The 15564-nt window shown below is 40.2% G+C and overlaps 1 long non-coding RNA gene across 1 annotated transcript in view; it reads right to left on the reverse strand.

The window, feature by feature from the left end:
* The window catches only part of LOC137623779 (uncharacterized), a 38704-nt gene extending 28260 nt beyond the window's left edge, over positions 1–10444 (reverse strand). Inside the window, exon 1 of the long non-coding RNA XR_011040636.1 lies at positions 10336–10444. This is a non-coding gene — a long non-coding RNA (uncharacterized lncRNA). The remainder of the gene's footprint in view (positions 1–10335) is intronic.
* Between the last annotated feature and the right edge of the window lie 5120 nt (positions 10445–15564).

Genomic DNA, 15564 nt, shown 5'->3' on the forward strand with positions numbered 1-15564 from the left:
TTGAACGGAGGGAATGCATATAGATCTAGATGTGACCAATCTAGGAGAAAGGCATCTATATGAACTGCTGCTGGGTCCGGGATTGGTGAGCAAAATATTGGGAGCCTCTTGGTCATCGAGGTTGCGAAGAGATCTATGGTTGGCTGGCCCCAGGTGGCCCAAAGTCTCTTGCATACATCCTTGTGGAGGGTCCATTCTGTTGGAATTATTTGTCCCTTCCGACTGAGACAATCTGCCATGACATTCAAGTTGCCTTGGATGAACCTCGTTACTAGTGATATGTTTAGACCTTTTGACCAGGTGAGGAGGTCCCTTGCGATCTCGTACAACGTCAGAGAATAGGTCCCTCCTTGCTTGGAGATGTACGCCAAAGCCGTGGTGTTGTCCGAGTTCACCTCCACCACTTTGCCTTGAAGGAGAGACCTGAAGCTTTTCCAGGCCAGACGTACTGCCAGTAGTTCCTTGCAGTTGAAATGCATTGTCCTTTGACTCGAGTTCCATATTCCCGAGCATTCCCGACCGTCTAATGTCGCACCCCAGCCTACGTCCGATGCGTCCGAGAAGAGAACGTGGTTGGGAGTCTGAACAGCCAGGGGAAGACCCTCTCTTAGGTTGATATTGTCCTTTCACCAAGTCAGACAAGACTTTATCTTTTCTGAAACCGGGATCGAGACCGCTTCTAGCGTCTTGTCCTTTTTCCAGTGAAAAGCTAGATGGTATTGAAGAGGACGGAGGTGTAGTCTTCCTAGTGACACAAATTGATCCACGGATGACAGCGTCCCTACCAGACTCATCCACAGCCTGACTGAGCAGCGTTCCTTCTTCAGCATCTTCTGGATGGATAGCAGGGCTGGGGGCTGATCGTCTTGTTGTTCAGCAACGTCCTCATCAGAGGGTTCCTCATCCGAAACTGATGAGGAAACGGCAACGGAGTGGGCAACGTCTGGCTCGCTGAATCCGGTCGCACTGGTGGATGCGTGACGGAGCCGGACGCAATATCATGGAACTGCTGCACAGTCTGTGAACTGTCAACAACCATGGGTGCGCGAGGAAGCACAGCGTCAACCCGAGACTGTCTAGACCGTCTGGGTTGTGCATTTAACACCCTACCGGGTTGCTGAGGTTGACGCACTGCGTCAAAACAAGTCACCTCTGCTGGTTGTTGAACGTCCTGAACGTCAACAACCACCTCCGAGCGTCGCTTAACGTCAACGTGCGGCTGGCAACCCACACTGGGTCGCATCGATGGAGGAACCACCTCAACTGGCAGACGCGAGTAGGTTACCTCAGCGTCAACAGGGCGCACAACCGACCGGTTGGAAGGTTGTTGGCCAGAAGGTTCTTCTCCGCATTTAAGTCCTCTATCAAGGACGCAAGCTTGGACTGCATGTCTTGCAGCAAAGCCCATTTAGGGTCTACGGGAGCAGGTGTGGCAACAGACGGGGTTAGCGACTGAGGCGGAACTGTTTACCATCCCTGAAAGCCTTGTTATGCGTGACATAATAGTACAGCAAAACTTCAAAGGCTCGACAACAGCTGTGAAGTTGACCTGTAAACAACTTGGAGCGTCTCCTGGCTAGGCGCCAGGGAGAGTCTACCAGAATTGAGAAGTCTATCTGGGCAGAGGCATGAACTCCCAAGCCGAGAACTTCTCTCGTGTCATATCAGACTCTCACTCTATAAACCAGTTTAAAAGAAGGGAAAGCAAAGGCTGTATCCCCCAAACTCCTCCTGGTGAAAAACCAGTCGCCTAGCCAACGTAACGCTCTCTAGGAGAGCGAGAGAGCACTAGCTTAAAAACAACGGCTTCGAAGTAGCTAGGCCTAGTGTAAGCTCTGACGTTTAGGCGAACGAGGAGCAGCAGTTACAAAAAGATCCGGACGAAGATCCTTAAAAAAATCATCATGATTTAATTAAAGTCCATAGGAGGCTAAGCAGCTTTAGGCTCCTCTCCATCTGACAGAGTCCTCAAGGGAATATCAGTAGGAGGGAGAACAGCAACTTCCTCATCTACAGGAACCTTGTCCGATAAAAGCTGAGTCTCTCACTGGTGCATTAGTAGCGGACCAGAACGCAACGTCATGTAACTGCTTGACAGTCTGTGAACTGTCAACAACTGAACTGTCAACCACAACAGGTGCGTGAGGACGCACAGCGTCCACTCGAGACTGCTTTGACTGCCTAGACTGAGCAGTCAAAACAACTCTAGAATGCGGAGGTTGACGCACAGCGTCAAAACAAGTCAACTCCGATTGTTAGAGAACGTCTTGAACGTCAACAGGAGCATCAGCCAGTGGCCTAACGTCCAAATGCGGCTGAAAAACCACACGAGACCGGCATCAAGTGTGGTTCTAAACAACCTGACTGACGTGACTAAGCTACGCCAACGTCAACAGTAAGCACAAAGGAACGTTAGGTTGGCTGAAAGCCAGGATATCGATGAGATAAACGGCTAGACTCAACGGACTAATCGGCAGAATAGTCTTCCATAAGGGAGACAAGCATATACTGCATGTTTTGCCATACAACCCCTTAAGGATCAACGGAAATGGTTGTGGTAATAGACGAGGGTAACGTCTGTGACCGCAACACTTTGCCTACAAAAAAAAACTCTCGGAGTCTGTGTTACGCTTTTGTTAGGCGGCGAGCAGTTATCCGATGACTGCATAGGGTCAGAGCTGTCCTAATGGCTGTAACCAGGACGCTGGACCTGTCCTGAAAGGACTGACTTTCGCTTAAGGGCTTCGAAACCTTGCGACAGGTTTCTTATGCGAAAAGCCTACGGATGGCGAGGAGAAACAACGTCTCTCTCGTCTTATGGTAGGGGAGATCTTGGTAAGATACACCCGATACCATAGAGGGAAAACGTCTGTTCGTTGGTCAAGGCCTCTCGAACCCATAAGTCGTTTGACATTACTTCTCCCCTGGGCTTGGGAGCATGTAAGAGGTCCCGGACTAGGTGAATGACAGGCACGAACAGACGAACCCTCGGACGCAACACTGTAACACTTTGCGCCTCGGACGCAACACTGTAACACTTTGCGCATATCACTTTATCACTTCGATTTTCTGTTTTGCACTTATTTCTACCTGAAACACGCAATTCTACCCTTCATTAAAAGGTAGTAATTGCGAAATTAGTCGTATAATGCAAGCACATTAATACCAGCAAAAAACAGAAAACATATTTTAAGATAATAAGAAAAATCAGTGGCTGGGAAAGAGACTAAACACTAGTTCATATAACTACGTTTTCAATCTCTCACCGCACATAGCCTGGGGACGAGAATAAAAACCTAAAAACGTTTTATCCTTCCTCCCCGTACAGCGACTAGGGACGTGAGTAACACGAGAACAACGTTACCCGCTTGAACGGAACGTTTTCTCTCCTCTCTCTCCCTCCGTCTCTATCTCTCTCTCTCTTTCTCTCTTGATTTCGCACCTAAGAGAAGAGCCCAATTATATATCGTCAAAAAAAAAAACATGTTACTGTATTTGACTAAAGGAAAAAACTGAAAGGTTTTTCAAATAAAAAGTTCCTTTAAATTAGAATTTAAAACATTTAAGCTAAGAAAGAATGAACAAAACGTCAGAATCGATTTACTCTTACTGCAAAGTGAAACTGTGATACACTCTCTCTCTATCGTAACGATAGAGCGCATGTTGAACGTCCTGAACGTCAACAACTGCGTAGCATAAAAAGCTAAACGTTAGTTCATCTTTGAAAACAGTACGAAGACTATCAAAGAAATTCTTTCATAAAATATTACATTTAAAAAGTTTTAAATCCTTAGCTCTTTAAAAGCTAAAGACGATATAAAGGGCTCAACGTTGATTAACTTCGGTTTCCAAGTTAGGACCGCCTACTCTCAGGAAAGGTCTATATAAACAAAGCATTAAAATTTATTTTTATATGTTTATAAAAAAAAGGAAAGTTAATCGAAGAGGCCTAATAAAGGCGGAGAGATATAAAATATATAGAGGAAAATCCATAACGTGATAAGATAATTACTAAAATCCTAAACACACTTCCGTCTAAGGGAAGGGTCGGCCATTTAAAAGTGAAAGAAAGTCCATACTCTCTTTGTCACCATAATTAAATCTATCCAAAACGAGTTCAAGTTTTAAGATGAAGATAAAACACCTGCATAGCGAAAGCTCAAAACTAGAATAGTGTACTTCACCAAATAGTTGTGAAAACAAATCCAGTTAGCAACAGCGAATTAGTAGGTCTTGCCGGTAGCCCGACAGAGAGAAAATTGAGTTCTTTGTTTACAATGAGTACTGGGTATCTGAACCACAGATGGCGCTGTTGAGTACACCCCCTACCTGTGTAGCGATCGCTGGCGAATTTTTCCGTAGAGTTTTTCTGTCGAGCAACAGAGTTGCGGCTATTATAATCACCGGCTAAGTTAAATATTGAAAAATTAGGTTACACAAAGAGCATGGTGCACCACCTGCAGTTAAGAGAATGTCAGCTTTGCAGAGTTCTTCGGATGCTGTACCCCAAGAGAAGGGAGAAATTAAATAGAAATTAGCCAGTCACACACATTCATTTTACCATAGTCTTACTCGCGGGTAACATCTGCTACTTGTCCTACAAGGGAGCCGAGATGTAGGTTGACCACGTTCCATCAAAGCGATGGGATCATTTAATAGAATCTTCACGTGTGGTTGTCCAAGTAGATCGGGAAGTGTAAGGGTTCCCTCGGTGCCTCTGTGAGCAGATGCCGAAGGTCGGGAAACCATTCCCCCTGATGCCACAGCGGAGCTATTAAGGTCATCAACAGATCTGAGCTGCCCTGACTTTAAGAGCCTCCTTACTAGGTAGAATGGAGGAACACGTAGACCTCCATCCTGTCCCACAGATGTTGGAAGGCGTCTTCCCAGAATGCCTGGGGATCGGGTACTGGAGAGCAGTACACTGGAAGCTTCCGGTTTAGGGACATCAGAAAAAGGTTGATTCTTGGCGAACCCCAAAGGCAAAACTTTGTTGGCTAGCTGTTGTTTCAAGGACCATTCGGAGCGTATTATCCGAGTTCTCCTGCTAAGACTGTCCGCCAACAAGTTCTTGCCCAGGATGAATGGGCTGAAAGGGCTACCGAATTGTTTTCTGTTCACCTGAGGATTTCCACTGGCGGTTGGCACAGGTGCTGTGAAAAGATATCTCCTTGCATGTTTAAGTACGACACCACTGTAGTGTTGTCGCTCCTCAGCACTATGGAGTGTCCCGTAAAGAGCCAATGGAAGTGTGTGAGGGCGAGAGAGGCTGCTCTCATTTCCAGGTTTATGTGCCACTGCTGCTTGGATTTGGAGCACCGTCCAGATACCGTGAGGTGCAACAGATGAAACCCCCACCCTTTTGATGCGTCCGTGAAGAGTAACAAATTGAGGGGAGGAGAGAAGGTCTACTCCCCTGAATTAGGTTGAAGTCCAACACCCACCATCTCGGGTCTTTTCTGCTCTTGCCCTACCAGCACTAGTGCTCGATATATCAACATGCCGAGACCAATAGGTCTTCAGCTGCCACTGTAAAGATCTGATGCGAAGACAACTATTGGGAAATAATTTCTGTTGAATAGCTAGGTGTCCCACTAGTTTTTGCCACTGATGTGCTGGCAACTTGTCTCACAAGAAAGGTCTGTGCTATCTCTCAGTATATATTTGTTCCTTGGATGTAAAGATCTTGCCAAGTTTGGTCCTGATTCTCATTCCTAGATATACTATACTGTACCAGGAGATGGTAGCAGACGAGACTTCTCGTTATTTACCATGAACCCAGATCTCGGCAAAATGCGAGAAGTCTGTCTCGATGGAGGAAAAGGGACTCCCTTGAGTCTGCTAGAAACAGCCGTTCGTCTACAGTACATACCAAAGTAGATGAAAATCGTTCTTGTGTACCCAAGTAGACACTAGGGTGAAAATCAGAGTGAACACCTAGGGTACTGTGGACAGGTATACAGTACCTTTCCTACTAATGTGAATCTTAGGTACTTCCTTGAGAATGGATGAATGGGGATCTGCTAGTACGTAACCTTGAGGTCTAACTATATCGTTAAGTCCTGTGGCCTGAAAGTCTGGCCCGTCTTTATCTTTAACGAGGTCTGATGGACGAACTCCTTCAAGGTTGAGAGGTCTATGACTTCTCCAGCCCCCAAACACCTTTTCCACACAAGGCGAGCGACTGTAGTAGCCTGGGGACCCTTCCGCGACCTCTTGGAAAGCGTCCTTCTCTAGCATGATCTGGACTTCAGCCGGATCCTTCACGAATCACCTCACGTAGGAACCTGACATCATAGGATGGAGGGTCCGAGGGGGCGATAGCTCGTGAACGGGTAGATTTATCCATCTTAATACGAAACCGTTCAGCTCTGTGGAACATTCACCTACACTGTCTGCACTTCAGGCATCTCCCTACCAGTGGAATGGTTGGGGGAATGCCACTCCTAGCAGGTTCATTCTCGTCTTTCTTCTACCTCCTCTGCCTCTCCTCATGCCCCTAGATTAAAAGGGCTGTCTAAGGCCTTGAGTCTGCACTGGAAGCTCTTCTTCGACACTGTGCCTTAGCCAGAGGAGATCTCACTAAGTGGGAGCATGAGGTTATCGCCCTATGGAGGAGAAAGTCCTGGCTCGCCTTCATCTTTCGGCAACTGCCTCTGTCTTCCACGTTACAAAAGGAAGGCCCATACAAAGGGGCGTTGCGCAACCTCATCGCTTCCCTCTTCGGCACCTGCCTCTGGAATTCTGAGAACTACATCACAGTACCTCAAACCCTGGTTGACTCACTGGTTGATTATGTTTTTGGTTAGGAACTAGAGTTCTAGCCCCCAAGAGGAGGAAGGCCAACAACGCCTCTTTCCTCCAAGGGATAGATTGATTGATTTTTAGGTTTTCTGGCATCCTAACATCGAAGGACATTGACACCAATCCGAGCGATAGAGGTCTTCATTCTTCATAAGGTAATCTACCGTCCCCTACCAGTAAGACAGTCATGAAACTGATTGCAATGAACACCTTGCAACACTTACCATGTTGGTGGCCTTTCCTGCAGAGAAGTGTACTGGAAAGGTTGCCAGTTTGGCCAAAGAGGAGTTACGAGTTAGAGGCCAGATCGCCGGATCTAACAGAAGAGGAGATAAATCGTCCTCTACCATCTCGAAGTACTTCATCTGCCGGACATACGAGTGAGGTGGTAATCGAGAGGAATCCACAGAGGGACTGAGATGTTTCCGTCACTTAGGCGTAGGCCCTCTTCTTTGCTGCCTTGATCCCCCTTCGTGGATCTCTGAATATCGCAGAAGCGGTCAAGAATCGTGTCCTTGCCCTTCGCCGGAATTTGATTCAGCTCCCCTAAGTTATTGACCCTCCTTATGCAGTACAAAACTTACAAATAAAGATGGTCTGCACCCTTCTGCTCTAGGGGGCGAGATCTTGGGGCTGGCAGACGCCAGCAGCACTCCATCATAATGTTCCGAGCCATAATCAAAAGGTTGGGTGACAACACAGTGGCCAAGAAGGACATACCTTCAGCATTGAGTCAATCCAGCCGTAGACCTCACATTAAGAGCTAGAAAGGGTATGAGTACCAAGGGTTGAAAGAAAAGGTCAAGCCAATTTCTTTGACTTCAAGGATAAGTATCAGGGAGAAGAATTACTGTAGGCTTAGACTTCTGTGACATGCCATACACCTGCAACTGGGAGGGTGACCACTCCCTACATTACTCAGGATTAATCCAAGTGGCCCACACGATCCCTGCACGAAGGGCACAAAGTATGAGGAACCATCTCCCTACCGCTCATAAAGTACTGCATCTTCCCATCACTCTAGGGTAAGTCCATATCTCCACCTTCGATGCCAGCATACATAAACGCTCTGAGGGAGAAATATTTTTAAAAGCCACGTTTAAGAGGCCCCAATAGCATGTCTGTGTTGGTGGCTGGAATCAAAACAACAGTTCAGTGTACAAAAGGGAGAGGGCTTCCCCATCACGGGCTATTACTTACTGGCTACTGCCAACACCTTGGTACTGTACAAGTTTTAAGAGCAACGTTCCAGTTGCGCTCAAATCAATATCCTAGAAAAAGGATGAAGGTATGTATTTGTGTAGGAACAACTAATGTTTGTTAACCTAACTCAAGATTTAATAGATAATGGACCAAATCCAGTAAAATTATAGAACTGTGCTATAAACTATTTATCGAGAGTAAGGCTGTTTTTAAAGGTACTTTGAGGTGTTTTAAGAAGTTTTTTATAACAATTTCTGGCAGAAATCCATGGTTTTGAATTATGGTGGGTAGACTACCCTAACTGCAAAGCAATGTCTCTACACTAAATACTGTCATCAGTTATGTTCGAAACACCTTAAAATATATTGTGTACCAGTCTAATTGTAAGTTTATTGCAAGTTTAAACTTTAAACTTTGTTATTCCCGCCAGTCACTGTAATAAAAAAAAAATTAACTAAATCAAAACAGTATTAGTAATGAAACTGTCAAATCACAGGAGCTCTTGTTTGCCAGGACTTCAAGATGCATAATAAATATGATTTTTCCATCCAATTTTCTATGGAGTTGTCTGTAGCAATGTTCTTTGTAATACAAATACCTCCTTACTTAATTGAGCTAATAATGTACCGGTTTTTGCTCTGCCGTAGCCAGCTTGCTTTGCTCGCAAGTACAGTAAGCAAATTCTCATTGTTCTTATGTTCTGGGAAGCGGAAAATTTTTTGATAAACATGTTAACCCTGTGGGCTAGCATTCCGACGTTATTTTAACTCTTATTTCAATTATACAAACTTAACAATGGGGTGATTTGTAGCTTTGCGCTCTATAGCCTCTGTTCATAAATGGACTTAGCTTTCATTTCCCATTATCAGTCTAAATATAACAAACACATTTCTGTGTAACCTTTCATTTTTAATATGATAAATAAAATAGGTGCTGTAAATATATCGTATACTCAAATACTGAAAACAAATAAATAGGTTTAGATAAAACGTTGGGTCCCTTATTCTGTTTGAACAAGTAGCCTACATTAACTAACGACAGAAACACCACTTACTTTTTTCTGAACTACCGGGTGGATCAAGGTTCCTGTAGTATGTGCGAAGATGACAAAAGGAACGAAACGGTAATTTTTCATTAAAATTTGGGTACTGCTATTAAAAGGAAGGGGGGGTCTGTGACCTTGGAAGGGGGATCCGGAAGCTTGCCCATTAGGTCTGTTACCTGGGAAATACTAGGTTAGGTTAGGTGGGGTGTGTTAGGTTCTGTGGCCTTTTCCAAATCTCAAAAGTAATCAAATTTTTTCCTTCTTTCGCCCACCAAAAGTCCCAGGTTCCCACCTATGTCCGTTAGGAAGGAGGGGGATAACTTAATTTGCCGTGGAAATAAAGGTCAAATTCTGTGAAAGCACAATATTTACAGTAGAAAAATTTTCTTTAAATTGGAAATGTCATTGAAAGAGTTCTATAATCTTACCAAAATCTCCAACCTCATTAATAGAGGTTTCTGTCAATAGTATGAGACTGAAAATAGTGTAGTTAATTATGAAAGTTCTAATGTCATAAGTAATATTGCACTGGTAAATCTATAGTTACGGACAGAAAAAATTTTCTTCCAGTAGTAAATAATGTGCTTTCACTGAATTTGATCATTATAGCAAATAAACAAAAACCCAACGTTTTTCTATAGGTAGCACCAGTTTTTTTTTTTTTTTTTTTTTTAGTAGAAAAGCTTTTATTGTCCGTTGCCCGACTATAATAAAATCATTGCACCGTTTTACAATGAAACCACAAAACCTTCGTAACCTAATTTTATCCACGATCAGTGTCCATAATTACTGTTGCTCTACTTCATGGAGGAGCCTAAATAGTTTAAGACAACGGTATAAAAATTCAAAAGGGGAAGAAATTTGAGACCACCACCTAACTTTAGGTTCCCAACATAACCTAACCTACGAGCAGTATCCTTACCTACAGTGAGCTATGAACAACTGCTTTGCTTCCTAACCAAAGACAGTAAGGGATCATTCAATCATATTTCGTAAACCATTAAGCTAGCTCCATATCGTATGTCAGACCAAAATAAAAAAGTTCCTCTGATAAAATCAATTTGAAAAGTAATAAAGATTATACGTTGCAATGAGCTACATTCACCCCCATCATGGTAGATTAAAGTAGCCTACTACAAAAAAATATATATATAAACACGTGCATTAATGGATTTACTATACTAGGGTTCACCACAAACACAAAAAAAAACAGATGCTAATAAAGTTTAGGGACTAACAAAACTTGCCAAGCCAACATTATCACTTCACAAAATAAAACCTACCGTTATTTAGAAGTCTATATCAACAAAAATATTTTCAAGAGCAAATTTGCTTGCTTCCACTATTCTAGTTTCAAATGCCCACATTACTAAATTTACATAGTCAACAAACGGAGCGTTTGTAGGGTGACGGCCAGATCCCGTAGAAAACGGGAATATTCTGATCTGTGGCTGTCGTTCTAAAAACGATTTTGGCGAGAAAAGCTAACTTAAAAAACCCACCTAACCTATGCTAAAAGCCATATCCTTACCCAGGGTTACCAAACTTGAAACCTGTTGTAGGAAACTAGGAGGCAAAACTAAACTCAAGTGGGCGGACCCGGCGGAGTCAAATCCAAGGATCACAAAAACATTAACCTATTCTTCTTCTTCTTCCCAGCTGGTTCTCATTTTTTATGGGGTCGCCGTTGCGGAAAGGGCCGTTTCCATCTCTTTCTATTCTGCGCTTCTGCCTCATCAATCCCCTTCTCCTGTAAGTCTCCTCTCACACACACACAGTCCCTCCATCTCTTTCTTGGTATCCCTCTTCTTAGTTCTTACCTGAACCTCCATCTCCATAGTATGTCTCCCAAGATCCTCATCTCATCTATCATTGAAGCATTCGATGTATATTGTTACTATTGAGCTAGTAATTCCCGGTAAAAATGTAGTTTAAAAAAAAATCTACCCACTCTTAGTCTATCTCTTCTGCTGTCTCCCAGTTCTGGTGTATACACTATACTCTCCATTGAAAGCTTATAAATTCGCCAATGTTGTTTAAAGTTTATTACTCAATTCTACAGTTGATGAGGAGTTGCTGTCAAGAAATAAAAAATGGCTATATGCAGATTGTAGCATGTGCATCACCTCTAATGTACATGACTATGACTGGAGAACTATTGAAACTACAGATAAAGTTTTTTTTTTAAGTTTTTTCATTGAGAAATTCATCTCATTTACCAGATATTGTCACCAAGCTAATCCTTATATTTTGGCGATCAATTCATTATGGATGAACCAGATGTAGACCAGCGATGGCATTGGTCAGGTATATATATATGTATATATATATATATATATATATATACCTGACAAATGCCATCATTGATAGAGAGAGAGAGAGAGAGAGAGAGAGAGAGAGAGAGAGAGCAAACCACCATACTACATGACTTGGTGTTGTTGTATACTAGATCTTATTACATTAATTTCCCACAACATAAGTTAAATCATGTCCCTTATTGCAACTGTTATCTTGCCTAAGATGTATCCAATTAGTTTGCTCTTATATCTACGTTACCCTTTTTCTCTATCTTATTGTTAGGCCCACCATTATTTTTTTCCATGGCTCTTTGAGCTGTTACTAGCTTATATCCTAAGGCTTTATTTAGGCTCCAAGTTTCTGATACATAGGTTAATACTGGTAGGACCATCTACTTAAATATTTTCTTTTAATAGTAAGTGGCATTTTACATTTCTTAATCTCATTTCGTTTGCCAAAAGCTCTCCATCCTATGCTTTTCCTTCTTTAATTTGGATCTCGTGTCTTGGAGAAACACTCATTGTCTGTCCATTGTACATATATTCATTAAGAACCCCAAGGAAAAGCACCTAGTGGAGGATGTTAACTCCCTGTGGGAGGAAATGTCCCGAAATTGTTGGGGATTCCCTCCCCCACTTTAAAAGCCAACAGCAACCATGTAAGGTCAGATTATTTTACAGAGGACGACTATTTGTACACACACACAGACATAAATTATATATATATATATGTATTATATATATATATATATATATAGATACATATATATATATATATATATATAGATACATATATATATATATATATATAATATATATATATATATATAAATATATATATATATATAATATATATATATATATATATATATAATATATATATATATATATATATATATATATATATATTTGAATTTCTCCTCCAATAGGAATGAGAAACACAACTTCATCAATATCAGTTTGTCCCTCCTCTCTACTTTAGCTAAGGTGATGCACTAGGTTGAATATCATAAATTCCAGTACAGTATAGTATTCTAAAACATGATCTTTGCTGGTGCTTCTCCAGCACTTGGTTTCCCCCATTTACCTCTGAGAAGACTGCCAGTTGGCAGTGTTCATTGCAGTCTCTCATGGTGGGTACATGGCAGTGAGAGAAAAATATAATGTATTACTTCTATTTCAAAGTCATTAACTTGTAGCTTTGGAATTAATAGAAAAGATTCGTGAAAATACCAGTTCAAGTTTAAAGGCCTCTATAGCTTTAAAAAATTATTACATTCCACTTATGATAATTCTGCCAAGTTTGAGGCTACAATATTACGTTGTTAACAGAACTTCTGGATTATATATAAGTATAGTTACTGCACCATAATACTGGCAGCTACTTCCGTTATGAATTTTTAATGGTTAATCACTCGTTCTATTTTCCTCCAAACCATTTTGGTTTATATATCTGAGTGATTCTATTAATAACTTTTAAATGTCTATTTGATTAAATTCAGAATTTGCTACTTTAGAAGTGATGATAAAATGATAAAAAGGTGGTCCTGAAAATAAAAGTAACTTTACTTTATATTTATTATTTTCTAAACTGCATAAGAAAAATTATTACCAAAATCATCATGACTTAACCTGGCTTTCTATCTATTACCTCATTACATTACTGTCTGGTTTAAGTAAAATTATTGTCTTAAGTTAGCACTGTATTATTTTTCAAAATTGAATAAAATCAAGCATGATAACTATAAAGTATGGATGGACAGCTAATTCATATATGAAAATTCTAATTGACTTACAATACTGATGGAGTCTTCATACTCCACTAAATCTTATACTCTATACTGTACCTTAAACTTTTAGAATAAAGTATATTCACCAGCCTTTCACCTGTATTTTGGCAATGGGATAAAGAATGTTAAAAGATGTCAAGCAAAATATTTCAACAAGTTAAACATCATTTCCCTAATACGTAATACCTTACTCTATACAAAACCTCCATAAGATCACTATGCATACAAATGTATGGTGCGAGTAAAACACAGTACATGTAGAATTGAATACATAAGATTACGAATCACAGCTAGAGAGAAATCACCGTACTAAAAATCATCTACTACGAGATCCTGTATAGCGAAGTAAGTTTCACCAGACAGAACTGAGCTTCAAGTTGAAAAATGTGCATTTATAATGAAAAAATAAAATGCACTTCATTAACGTGGTATCACAGTAAAGCTAATTCTATAATAGAGTAAACAGAAGTAAAGAGATGTAAGGAAAATCAGTTCTCTTATATGTCTAATTCATTACAGTTATGTTAAGTAAATCATGAAGATCATCCACTCAATGGCTATTAATGAGAGAATAAAGTTTATGAGAACAAACATAAGCAAAATAAAATGTACTTTCTTCTCTTTAAGGCCGGGAGCACACTAGCGACTCTGTGGCGCCACATAGCCACTGCATCGTGTGGCGGGGATGTGGTCTCCCATAGGTTTCCATTGTTTTCAAGCCACGCCACGCCTGTGGTGGGGATGAGCGACAGAGAGCCACAGTCGCTTGCCACAGTCGCTAGTTTGCGCGACAAAACTTGAAACCTTTGGGAGACCACATCCCCGCCACACTATGCTGTGGCTTTGTGGCGCCACAGTCGCTAGTGTGCTCCCGGCCTAAGAAGAAAAAAAGTGTCTTGCTAGTTTGAGCAATGCATAATCATCATTCCCAATCTAAAAAGTGAAAGGATAAAAATAGCAAACACTTTATTACAACAAAACTCTGCACTCCAGAAGCAGTCATGGAGAAGAATCATATTTTAAAAAAGGAAAAGCTACAAATGCAGAAATCCCCAAGTCACAACTACTTTTTCAGCAACAACAACATTTATTCGTAAACAAAATATAAGAACTATTTATAAGGGAACATTCTAACAACAAAACTTCTATAATTCTATTTAATATATTAAAAACAATAATCATCTATGTACTGAATGTATAAATTTTAAAATTTTATGAGTACAAAACTTTTACATACTGTATATCATAAAAATGTTCGTATTTCTTACAAACATGATAAAATGATATGCTACATTTAGTATATATATATGTCCTAAACATCACAAAAGGTACAAAAGAAGGAAACTGTCCTATTTGCATTTATAATGACAAGTGGAGCATAAAACCGTTTTATTTCGAGAGCCTTCACATACTTTTCTGTACTTTTCCATAAAAACACAGAGTATAAAAGTACTTACTCCATTATCTTGAAAAATGCAACAATGACGGTTCTATGTTCCTTACAGCATCTTTATGCTCTAGCTGTACTGCTTCCAGCCTTTATTCTTTGCTTATTCATCAATCTAGTCTATTTCTGTTCGGATGTACAATTTCTGGACTTTTTGGAGCTCCAATTTTCACTTCTTACGAACAAATCCTGCAGGCCAGCATTATAAGACTCAAAGGGATCACTCAATGATCTGATTAATTTGATTTATGGAAATCATAGCATTTTTAATTCTTTTTGTAATTTCATTTGAGAAAATCTTTTGTAAAGTAATAAACTGTAAACAGTAACAATACTATAGAGTAAATTGGGGTGACATGAACCCAGATATTTTTAAAGTCCTCTAATGGGTTATATATGACTTGTAATGAGAGATTATAATATACATGAATTTCAAAAGGAATTACATCTAAGGAAATTTAGTCATCAAGTGAATCATACATGGATGGAACTTTCATTTACACAAGGCAAAATCAACATATTTTGTATAAAAACAAACGAAAATATATATATATATATATATATATATGTATTTATATATACATATAAATATATATACATATATATATATATATATATATATATATATATATATATATATACACACATAAATGTGGAATAACTAGACATACTATACAACAGGGAATACCAAACTCAGAGACTAATATGCTTTTAAAGGGGAAGGTTATTTCAACACCAATCAAAAGCCATTTTTATACTTATCATCTTTTTAAAAGAAACCAATTTTCAATGCATAAAATTATTTTCCAGATAATCAATAATTTATCAAGTACACCAATATTTTCAGGACTTAAAGAGCAACCTTGGTACCTATTCTCACTGTCTTTTCCTCCAGTAACATTTATTCATCAAAATGTTATAATTCTTCTTACATGTAGGAAACCATCATGGATAACACCAAATTGATTGACCATTTGC

This window comes from Palaemon carinicauda, chromosome 30, assembly GCF_036898095.1.
Source record: "Palaemon carinicauda isolate YSFRI2023 chromosome 30, ASM3689809v2, whole genome shotgun sequence".
Taxonomy (NCBI): domain Eukaryota; kingdom Metazoa; phylum Arthropoda; class Malacostraca; order Decapoda; family Palaemonidae; genus Palaemon; species Palaemon carinicauda.